Source organism: Myotis daubentonii, chromosome 9, assembly GCF_963259705.1.
Source record: "Myotis daubentonii chromosome 9, mMyoDau2.1, whole genome shotgun sequence".
In the NCBI taxonomy this organism is placed as follows: Eukaryota; Metazoa; Chordata; class Mammalia; order Chiroptera; family Vespertilionidae; genus Myotis; species Myotis daubentonii.
Genome location: NC_081848.1, coordinates 18207136 through 18219965, shown reverse-complemented (window position 1 = coordinate 18219965; position 12830 = coordinate 18207136).

The following is a 12830-nucleotide window of genomic DNA, read 5'->3' as shown; positions in this document are numbered from 1 at the left end:
CTTACTGGCTCTATGTCTCAGACACTTTCCAAGTACCTCACAGGTATCAACTCATTTACTTCTCACCACACTCTTCAGAGGCCTGCACCATGACTACCCCCATGTTGCAGCTGAAGCGCAGACCGATGCCCAATGGGTCACTTGCTCCAGGCGCCGACGCTAGCGCAGGGATCCAGAGACGCGTGATCTATGGAGAGTGTACGGCTGGCTCCACCGCAAAGCCTGCAGCCAGGGTGGGCAGCAATGCACAGCAGGGGGAACGAGCTGCACAAGGAAGAGTCCAGTCTTCGCCTGATCCCCGGGACGAAGGGCTGGGCATTGCAATGGCAACAGCTGTGGAAGTGGCCTCGGCCTCACGTCCACCAAGGGTCATTCTCCGGAGTGGGGCCCGGGTGTAATCTGTTAGCAGCTCTGAACCGTCTGAGATGTGAGTGTACAGGGCGGCCAGGGGGATCTGGGCCAGTACCATCAGTGTCTGCTGCAGTCACAGAGGGAGGAAGGGGGAGAAGGGTTCAAAGCCAGATCACCTGGTCCCAGAGTCGCCCTGCTGCCACAGCAGGCCTGCCTCGAACTCTCTCACTGCTGCCCTCAAACACCGCAAGCACCGGCTACCAGGAAACCCCTGAATCGCCAAACCAAGCACCGCACCCAGTTTTGTAGAGAGAGTAGATCTTTCTATCTGGAGAAAATGTTGGAACCATTTAATCCAGAGGTTGCAATATCAATTCCACAAGAACTCTCTCTCTCTTTTTCTTTTTTTTAAAATATATTTTATTGATTTTTTACAGAGAGGAAGGGAGAGAGATAGAGAGTTAGAAACATCAATGAGAGAGAAACATCGATCAGCTGCCTCCTGCACATCTCCCACTGGGGATGTGCCCACAACCCAGGCACATGCCCTTGACCGGAATCGAACCCGGGACCCTTCAGTCCGCAGGCCGACGCTCTATCCACTGAGCCAAACCGGTTTTGGCCACAAGAACTCTCTTGTTTCCAGTGCTCCCAGTGCAGAGAGGCCTATTCAATGCAATTTTGCACGTGCCCAGGGCCAGACCTAGGGTGCACAGCCCGGGAGTGAGCGCCTCCTTAAATTCTGTGCCCTACGTGCCCCTGGGAGAGGGGCCCTGATCCTACACCCTCCCTTCAGACACCAGGGAGTCTGCTTGGTGAGAAGTATTCCTGGTATTTCTCTCTCTCTTTCTATACCTTATCAGTGGGGAACTGGTAGAAGGAGGGACGTCGGCATCTGGAATTAATGACTTCAGCTTTTAAAGCTTCTGGTCTTAGGCATGTACTCAAACCTACACAGGCACGGAGTGAGCAATGGAGGGCTGGAAAGCTTTGAGAGTGGAAAAACGGGTCATCACTGGAGTCCTCTTGTATGTAAACCACTCTGTGGATCTCTCTCTCTCTCTCTCTCTCTCTCTCTCTCTCTCTCTCTCTCAAGTTCTTTTAGTTATTTTCCCCCCTTTTATTGAAATTATTGGGGTGACACTGGTTAACAAAATTATACAGGTTTCAGGTGCACGATTCTACAACACATCCTCTGTACACTGTACTGTGTGTTCCTTGCCCCAAGTCTCAGTCCATCACCATTTATCCCTCTATACCAGTGGTTCTCAACCTTGGTTGCACATTCGAATCCCCTGGGAATCTTTTTAAAATCCTGATTTCTGGGCCTCATCCTCAGGAAATTCTGTTTCTTTGTTATGGGGTGGGGCCACAACATTACTAACAAAGAAACAGAATTTCCGGAGGATGAGGCCCAGAAATCAGGATTTTAAAAAGATTCCCAGGTGATTCTAATGTGCAGCCAAGGTTGAGAACCACTGCTCTATACCAGTGGTTCTCAACCTTCCTAATACTGCGACCCTTTAATACAGTTCCTCATGTTGTGGTGAACCCCAACCATAAAATTATTTTCATGGCTACTTCATAACTGTCATTTTGCTACTGTTATGAATCGTAATGTAAATATCTGATATGCAGGATGTATTTTCATTGTTACAAATTGAACATAATTAAAGCATAGTGATTAATCACAAAAACAGTATGTAATTATATATTCAATACTAGGGGCCCGGTGCACGAAATTCGTGCACTGGGTGTGTGTGTGTGTGTGTGGGGGGGGAGTGTTCCTCAGCCCAGCCTGCCCCCTCTCACATACTGGGAGCCCTCAGGCGTTGACCCCCATCACCCTCCAATCGCAGGATCGGCCCCTTGCCCAGGCCTGACGCCTCTGACAGAGGTGTCAGGCCTGGGCAGGGGACCCTCATTTCCCCCCATCACTGGTTCTGCCCCCAGCCCAGGCCTGATGCCTCTGGCCCAGGCATCAGGCCTGGGCAGGGGACCCCCAGACCCCTCCGATTGCTGGCTCTGCCCCTTGCCCAGGCCTGATGCCTCGGCCAGAGGGGTAGACACCCATCACCCTCTGATCACCTGATCGGCCCCTTGCCCAGGCCTGACGCCTCTGCCAGAGGTCTCAGGCTTGGACAGGGGACCCCCATCTCCCCCTGATCACTGGCTCTGGCCCCCGCCCAGGCCTGAGGCCTCTGGCCCAGGAATCATGCCTGGGCAGGGGACCCCCATCTCCCTCTGATCGCTTGCTCCACCCCCCGCCCAAGCCTGACGCCTCTGACCCAGGCTTCAGGCCTGGGCAAGGGGACCATCATATCCCCCCAATCCCCAGCTCAGCCCCTCGCCCAGGCCTGATGCCTCGGCCAGAGGAGTTGACCCTCATCACCCTCAATCACCAATCACAGGATCGGCCCCTTGACCAGGCCTGAGGCCTCCGGCAGAGGTGTCAGGCCTGGGCAGGGGACCCCCAGCTCCCCGCGGTTGCAGGCTCCGCCCCTGCCCAGGCCTAACGCCTCTGGCTGAGGCGTCCGGCTCGGGCAGCGGGGACCCGCAGCTGCAGCGGCCCCGCGATCGTGGGCTCCGCTTTAGGCCCAGGCAAGGGACCCCTAGCTCCCGGGACTGCCAGCTTTGACCGTGTCCAGCTCCCATCGCTGGCTCCACCCCTACTTCCTGCTATCACTGGCCAGGGCGGCAAAGGCGCCTGATTCTCCGATCATGGCTGGGGTGCACGGCAAAGGCAGCCCCGTAGCTGCCTTTGCCCTGCCCCCCAGCTCTTAGCTCCCCCCTGGGTTTCCGATCACTGTCAGTGGCAGGGGGCTTCTTCCTGCTTTCCCTTTCACCTCCCTGCATTGTGCCTACATATGCAAATTAACCGCCATCTTGTTTGCAGTTAATTTGCATATAGCCCTGATTAGCCAATGAAAAGGGTATCGTCGTATGCCAATTACCATTTTTCTCTTTTATTAGTGTAGATGTGTTTTCCAATGGTCTTAGGCGACCCCGTGAAAGGGTCGTTCGACCCCCAATGGGGTCGCGACCCACAGGTTGAGAACTGCTGCTCTATACCCTCCTCCACCTCTGTTTACCCACTTCCCCCAGCAATCACCCCACTATTGTCCATAAGTTGTTTTTCTTTTTGCTTAATCCCTCCCCGAACCCAGTTCCTACACACACACACACACACACACACACACACACCTCCTTAGGCTATCAGCCTGCTCTCTATGAGTCTGTCACTATTTCTTAGTTCATTTTATTCATTAGATTCCACATAGGAGTGGAATCATATGGTACTTGTCTTTCTCTGACTGGCTTATTTCACTTAGCAAAATGCTCTCCAGGTCTATTCATGCCTTCGTGAAAGGTTAAGATTTCCTTTTTTTTTAAAGTTTTTGTTGATTTTAGAGAGATGGAGAGAGAGAGAGAGAGAGAGAGAGAGAGAGAGAGAGAGAGAGAGAGAGAGAAATATCGATGTGTGAGAGAAACATCGATCAGCTGCCTCCCATATACACCCCAACTAGGGATCAAGCCTGCAAACTGGGCATGTGCCCTGACCAGAAATCAAACTGGTGACCCCTCAGTGCATTAGACAATGTCAAGTAGTATTTCATTGTGTAAATGCACCACAGCTATTTTATCCACCTATCTACTGATGGACACTCGGACTGCTTCCAAATCATTACTATTGTAAATAACACTGCAGTGAACACAGGGGTGCATATATTCTTTAGAATTAGTGTTTCTGGTTTCTTCTGATATATTCCCAGGAGTGAAATAGTTGGGTTATTGGGCAGTTCCATTTTTAATTTTTTGAGGTTACTCCATTCCCACCCACAGTGCATGAGAGTTCCAGTTTCTCTACATCCTCAACAACACTTGTTTGTTGATTTATTGATGATAATAATCCTGACAGGTACGAGGGGAAACCTCATTGTGGTTTAACTTTGCATCTCTCTGATGATTAATGTTGTTGAGCATCTTTTCATGTGCCTATTGGCCATCTGTATGTCCTCCTTGGAGAAGTGTCTGTTCAGGTCCTTTGCTCATTTTTAATTGGATTGTTTGTTTGTTTTTGGTGTTGAGTTTTATAAATTCTTTATACATTTTGTATATTAACCCCTTATCAGATTTATCAGTGAATATGTTCTCCCATTCAGTGGGTTGTCTTTTCATTTTGTCAATGGTTTCTTTTGCTGTGCAAAAACTTTTTAGTTTGATGTAGTCCCATTTGTTTATTTTTTCTTTTGTTTCCCTTGCCTAAGGTGATATGTCAAAAAAATATTGCTATGAGAAATGTCCGAGATTTTACTGCCTATGTTTTATTCTAGGATTTTTATGGTTTCAAGTCTAACATTTAAGTCTTTAATGCATTTTTAGTTTATTCTTGTGTATGGTGTAAGGAGGTGGTCTAGTTTCATTCTTTTACATGTATTTGTCCAATAGTCTCAATACCATTTATTGAATAGATTATCTTTATCCCACTGTATGTTTTTGCCTCCTTTGACAAATACTAATTGATCTTAAAGGTGCGGGTTTATTTCTGGGCTCTTCATTATGTTCCATTGGCTATATGTCTGTTTTTTATTTTTATTTATTTTATTTTTTAAAAATATATTTTATTGATTTTTTACAGAGAGGAAGGGAGAGGGATAGAGAGTTAGAAACATCGATGAGAGAGAAACATCGATCAGCTGCCTCCTGCACACCCCCTACTGGGGATGTGCCCACAACCAAGATATATGCCCTTGACCGGAATCGAACCTGGGACCCTTCAGTCACCAGGCCAACGTTCTATCCAGTGAGCCAAACTGGCCAGGGCTGTTTTTTATTTTTAATAATATCATGCTGTTTTGATTACTATGGCTTTGTAGTATAGTTTGATATCAGGTAGCATGTGATTTCTCCATCATTTTTGTTCTTCTGTCTTAAGATCACTGTTGCTATGCATGGTATTTTGTGCTTTCCGTATACATTTTTGGAATATTTGTTTTAGTTCTATGAAATACACCATTGGTATATACTTTTATTTTATTTTTTTAAATATGTATTTTTTATTGATTTCAGAGAGGAATGGAGAGGGATAGATAGCAACATTAATGATGAGAGAGAATCACTGATCAGCTACCTCCTGCATGCCCTCACTGGGGATTGGGCCTGCAATCTGAGCATATGCCCTGACCGGGACTCGAACCGTGACCTCCTGATTCATAGGTCAACACTCAACCACTGAGTCATGCTAGCCAGGCCACCATTGGTATTTTGATAGGAATTGCATTGAATCTATAAATTGCTTTGGATAGTATGGACAATTTAATTATGTTAATTCTTTCCATCCATGAGTACAATATATGCTTCCATTTATTTGTATCTTCTTCAATTTCTTTTTTCAGTGTCTTATCATTTTGTGAGTATAGGTTTTTTACATCCTTGGTTAAATTTATTCGTAGGTATTTTATTTTATTTACAGTATTGGCATAAGGATAGACAAATAGATTCCGAAAACAGTATTGAGTCCAAAAAGGAACTTCCAGAAATAAGTTCAATTGATTTTTTAAAAATATGTTCTTATTGATTTTTAGAGAGAGAGGAAGGGAGAAGGAGAGAGAAACATTGATGTGAGAGATAAATAGCAATCAGGCCCTAGCTGCCAGTGGATAGAGCGTCAGCCTGCAAACTGAAGGGTCCCGAGTTTTGATTCCAGTCAAGGGCACATGCCTAGGTTGTGGGCTCGATTCCCAGTAGGGGGTTTGCAGGAGCCAGCCAATCAATGATTCTATCTCATCATTGATGTTTCTATCTCTCTCCCCTTTCCCTTCCTCTCTAAAATCAATAAAAAAATATATTAAAAAATATAAATAGCAATCAGTTGATCATTTGTCTTCTATATGTACCCTGCCTGGGGATTGAACCCAAAACCTGGGCATGTGCCCTGACCATGAATTAAATTGGCAGCTCTTCATTGCATGAGATTATGCTCAACCAACTGAGCCAATTGATTTTTGACAAAAACACTAAAGCAATTCAATGGGGAATTGAGACTTTTCAATGTATTATGGTGGAATATAATATTTAGAGGGGAAAAAATGAACCTTGATCCTCAATTCACACCCTATGCAAAATTAATTTGAAATAAACCATAGTCTTAAGTGTAAAAGCTAATACCACAAAGCTTCTAAAAGAAAATATAGAAGAAAAGATTTATGATACTGGAGTAGGTAATGATTTCTTAAATAGCATATAAGATGCAGTATACATTGCCGCAGTCTTTTGCAGCAAAGGTTCAGGAATCTGGAGAAGGGGCTGACACATAAATGGATACACTAGAGTCCAGTGGTCAGCAATCTCATTAGTCAACAGAGCCAAATACCAACAGTACAACGATTGAAATTTCTTTTGAGAGCCAAATTTTTTAAACTTAAACTATATAGGTAGGTACATTGTTATTAACTTAATTAGGGTACTCCTAAGGCTTAGGAAGAGCCACACTCAAGGGGCCAAAGAACCACATGTGGCTCGCGAGCCACAGTTTGCGGACCACTGCACTAGACAATTAATTTAGAAGGCATTGGGAGAGCCAGATGGATACCTACTCTCTAGTGGAGTGGTTCTCCAAATGTCCAGACACATGGCTTTTTATTTACACACTAGAGGCCCGGTGCACAAAAATTTGTGCACTCGGGGGTGGGGGATCTCTCAGCCCGGCCTGTGCCCTCTCGCAGTCTGGGACCTCTCGGGGGATGACCACCTGCTGGCTTAGGCCTGCTCCTTGGGGGATTGGGCCTAAGCTAGCAATCAGACATCCCTCTGGCAGCCTTCGGAGGATGTCCACTTGCTAGCGGGGAGCAGGCCTAAGCTGCAGTTGGACATCCTTAGCGCTGCTAAGGAGGCAGGAGAGGCTCCCACCACCACCGCTGTACTGGCAGCCATCAGCCTAGCTTGTGGCTGAGCAGAGCTCCCCCATGTGGGAGCGCACTGACCACTAGAGGGCAGCTCCTGCATTGAGCGTCTGCCCCATGTTGGTCAGTGTGTGTCATAGTGACCAGTCATTCCCAGTCTTTCTGCTGTTAGGGTCAGTTTGCATATTACCCTTTTACTATATAGGATAGAGGCCCGGTGCATGGGTGGGGGCTGGCTGGTTTGCCCTGAAGGGTGTTCCGGATCAGGGTGGGGGTCCCGCTTGGGTGCCTGGCCAGCCTGGGTGAGGGGCTGATGGCTGTTTGCAGCTGGTCACACCCCCTTCAGGGTGGGGGTCCCCACTGGGGTGACTGGCCAGCCTGGATGAGGGGCTGATGGCTGTTTTCAGACTGGCCACACCCCCTTTAGGGTAGGGGTCCCCACTGGGGTGCCTGGCCAATCTGGGTGAGGGGCTGAGGGCCGTTTTCAGGCTGGCTGGCGACTGAAGCTCCCAGCCTCTCCTTTTTTTCTTTTTTTTTTATTCTGAGATTTATTTACCTCCTATAATTGAAACTCTGTTGCTGTCACTGGCGCTCCCAGCTCTGAGGCCACGGCCGGCTGAAAGCAGGCATCTGTCGTTTGTTTAGCTTCTATAATTGAAACATTGTTGCTTTAGGGCTCAGAGCCGGGCCGCGGCAGGCGGGGAACCTTGGCTTCCTCCCTCACTGGAGCAAGCAAGCCTCATGTTCGCTTCAGCTGCGTGGCTGCCGGCCACCATCTTTGTTGGCAGTTAATTTGCATATCTCCCTGATTAGCCAATGGGAAGCGTATCGGAGGTATAGTTAATTACCCTTTTTGTCTTTTATTAGATAGGACTTTGCCCTTTAGCAAAGCAAACACACATATCAAAGGTAAGGTTTGGTAAACAATAAAGGATTATCAGTTTAGGGGAATTGCCTTCAGCTGTTCAGCCAGCAGCAGGTAATAATATGCAGATTTTCAGCCCTGCTGAATATCAAAGTCCATCAGCCTTTTGAGGACTTTTCGAATTTATTATGACCTGCTGGTCTTAGCCTTGAGCAATACATAAAAGAAAAAATTGTTAAATTACTAGTAGAATTCAGAATTAAGATATTCTACTCATTAAAAGAAACTTAATAAAGGCAAAGTCAAGTCACCAAGTTGGAGAAAATATTCACAATGCACATATCAAGGGACTCATATCCAGAATATATAAAGCACTCAAATCAATAATAAAGTAGTCAATCAATTCAGTTTAAAAATGGACAGATGATTTGAATGGGCACTTCACAAAAGATGAAATATAAATAACTAAAGAGCATACAAAATATGTGAAATATTATTAAACACGAGGGAAATAAAAATTAAAAACATGAGATATCACTACATACTCAAAAGAAGAGCTCACATTTGTTCTTTTAGTTATTTATTTTTGTTAATCCTTACCTGAGGATAGTTTTCCATTGATTTTTAGAGAGAGTGGGAGAGAGAGAGACAGACAGAAACATCAATGTGAGAGAGACACATCGATTGGTTGCCTTCACACATGCTCCAACTAGGGTTGGAGCCTGCAACTGAGGTACATGCCCTTGACCGGAATCAAACTCGGGACCCTTCAGTCTGCAGGCCGACACTCTTTCTACTGAGCCAAACCAGCTGGGGCAGAGGTCACATTTAAAAAGATGACAATTCTAGGTCTTAGGAAGAATGTTCAGAAACTAAAATTCTTATATATTGCTGGTGGGAATATAAAATGGGGCAAACATTTCGTAAAAGTTTTTGGCAGTTTCTAATAAAAATAAATATATAACTATTCAATGGCAATTATATGTCCAAGTATTTACACAATAGAAATGGATCTATAGATTCACAAAAAGACTTGAACTGAAATGTTTATAGCTTCTCTTTTCACAAGGGATCAAACCAAGTAATCCATCAGCAGGAGAATGGGTAAATAAATTATGCCATATTCATCCAGTGGAATACTACATGTCAGTACAAAGAACCAACTAGTGCTGCACGCTACAATGTGGATGAAACTAAAAATATGTTGGCGAAGGAAGTCTCTATGAGCACACAGTATGATTCTAGTCAGATGAACTTCAAGAACCGAAAACACATCTATGATGATAGAAATCAGAATAGTGGTTGAGGTAGAGGGAGATGGTGATCTGATAGGTATTGACTGGAAAGAGGCATAAAGGAGTTTTCTCAGGTGATGGAAAATTTTCTTGATCTTGGTCCGGTTGATGATCACCCAAGTACATACAGTTGTTAAAATTCATGAACTGTACACTGAAGAGGTGTACTCTCTTGACTATCTAAATTATATGTTATCTAAATTATATGTTATTAAGGTACTGTCAGGATAAAAACGAAAAGCAAGCCACCATTTATAAGGCAAACTTCATTGAGAACAGGTCTGTCTATATTTAACATTTTTTATTTGTAGATTTTCTCATTTGCACTTGTTCAAGGCTGATCTAGCTGTGCTTTATTGGCCAGATATAAAGTTGTCAACACACTAGGGAATTCCCAGCAATTACTATCATACTTACCTTGGAATCAGAACAGCATGCTCCCTTTGTTAGGCTTCACTTTTACTTTCATTTCTAGATTCCTGAGTAGTAGAGTCCTTATGTATTTCTTTATTTTTATTTTTGTATTTTATTTTATTGTTCATCCTCACCCAGGATATTTTTTCCATTAATTTTTAGAGAGGGCGGAAGGGAGGAGTAGGGGCAGAGAGAAACACCAATTTACATCAAATGGTTGCCTCTCAAACACACCCCGAGCCAGGTACATGCCCTTTACCAGAATCAAACCCAGGGCCCTTCAGTTCTCAGGCTAATGCTCTAATTACTGAGAAAAACCGGCAATGGCTATTTTATTTTATTTTATCTTTATTGTTGAAAATAATACAGATTTACCTTTTTCCCCCCCGTTGACACCTTCTAGCCCACCCCCTTGCTCTTCCCCAGGCCTTCACCCCACTATTGTCTATGTCCATGGGTTATGCATATATGCATATAAATTCTTTGGTTAATCTCTTCCCACCCACCCACCCTCGCATCCCTCTGAGATTTATCAGTCTGTTCCATGTTCCTATGTCTCTGGCTTATGTATTTCTTTAATTAAAAATGTTAAAAACTTACAGTGCAATAGCATTAGGCTGAAATTAAAGTTGTTACCACATTATTAATATGTGAAATTCCTTCCAGAGAGAGAATTTTTTAGCATGGTCACCCTCAGGGAAAAAATACTTTAAACTTGATTATTTAATAATAGAATATTGAGAACGTACCACTGGTAAGAGTTATCCAAACTCCAAACCAGGAATGGAGTGAAAATCCCTCTCACACATGTATACCTTGCTTACACATTGACAGCAGAAGAAAACTGGATAACTAGAGAAAGTAATGGCTCTATGTGTCTACCTTGCCACTTTTCTCAAACATTTCCTTCCTTATTTCTATTTCTAAAAGACTATTTGGAGAGGAAATACGTTTAGGTAAATTGGATGCTGGAAAGAAGAGGGGAAATGTAAGTAAGGGTTAGAGGGGAAATGTAAGTAGGGTATGGAATACTATTAAAAATTTGGATGCAGTTTTTGAATAAAGTAGGCCCAACTGGATAGATTGACTCCATTTTTGTGAGTCAACAATGATTTATTGAACACCTACTATTTGCAGGTGCCCTGCTAGCACTAGCATAATGCTGTGAACAAAATACACTCATACACAACTTAGAATTGTTACAGGTAAACAATTACTTTTTTAAAAATCAGCAATTAAAGTTGTGCAAAATGTTGCAAAGGAGACATATTGATCCACTCCAGGACCTGACAGGTCTGATCACAACAATCATTATTAATTGGAAGAACTTAGGAATTCTAATCACTTCAGGATTTCCTGGTCTTGAAATTGGGATAAGTATTTTTTTGAGTGAACTTACCAATTCTTTACAAAGATTTAGCAATGCATCAGTGGGTTTAATTCTCTCTCTCTTTTTAAAAAAAATATATTTTATTGACTTTTTACAGAGAGGAAGGGAGAGGAATAGAGAGTCAGAAACATCAATGAGAGAGAAACATCAACCAGCTGCCTCCTGCACACCCCCTACTGGGGATGTGCCTACAACCAAGGTACATGCCCTTGACCACAATCGAACCTGGGACCTTTCAGTCTGCAGGCCGAGGCTCTAGCCACTGAGCCAAACCGATTAGGGCTGGGTTTAATTCTCTTAAACTCAAATAGGTTTAAGAGAATTAACAATTTGGTGTTATATTTGCATATGTAGTTTTTCTACATGTGGTTTTTCCTAAAATTGATCTGCCTGAAAACAAGATTATGGTTGCGGGGTCTCTTCTGTCTTCTCACCAACCTTTTCACAATGGTTCTCTCTTAAAAAAGCACTGGCTCACCTCTCACCCATCTTGGGTTTTAAAATGGTGTATTGACTTTGGCTGTGAAATATTCATTGTTAGTATTGAGAAAATGAATGACTCTAATACCTGAGTACAGAGCTGTCAGATAAAATATAGGCACACCCAGCTAAATTTGAATTTCAGATAATCAGTATATTCAATGAGTAATGTATTACATGATTTGTTGTTTATATCAATTTTAAATTTAACTAGGTGTCCTGTATTTTAATTTGCTAACTATGGCAACCCAATCTCAAGAGCAAAAGTCTGTATTTTCTAAGTCATGGATTTAAACAAATTGAGCTGTCTACTGATAATGAGTTAAATTTTTGGATTAAAGGTTGGTAAGTGACTTTTGGGCTATAAGACAAATGTTCAAAAAATTGTGAGAAGATTGATATGATAACGTTTCTCCTAGACCTATCTACTTATATATGCGAAAAAGATTTTTCCACACTTATATTCTTTAGAAGTGAGAAAAGGGAACAGAATCTATGGTGAACCCTATCATAATCTAGTAATAGGTAATATTCATGAACACACACACGTGAATAAATTGTTAAAATATAACCTGCAACCCCATTAAGATTGCATTTATAATAGAATTTTACATCTTATCTTTATTAATTATCAACATTTATAATATATTTATATTGTTTTGACCAATTGTGTAATAAGTACCAAAAGTAATATACACAATGATGCAATCAAGGAGAAATTTTTCTTTAACACTTAGAGGTTTAGATCATAGGGAAAAAATATCAAATTTAATTTAAACACATATTGTTTCAGAAGTATGTGCCAGAGTGATCATAAAGATGTCCATTATGGATATATATTAATATACTGTAGGAGAAGTAGAAGGTTCAAGGTCAAAAGGCAATAATATAAATTTGCGATTATTTTTTACAGTATTTGCTTTTATTTATATATTTTTAATTATTGTTTAAAATTTTCAATTATTAAAGATGAACTGAGATGTTAATTATCGAAGGGGTGGCGGTAGGTATCAAATGCCTATGGTATTTGTAGTCCATTGAATACGTGTAAGAAAGATCTGGATCAATTTTATTCTAAAATACCTATGTCTACATTTTGTAGTTGCTTAGCAATTATGACAACTTTTATGTTT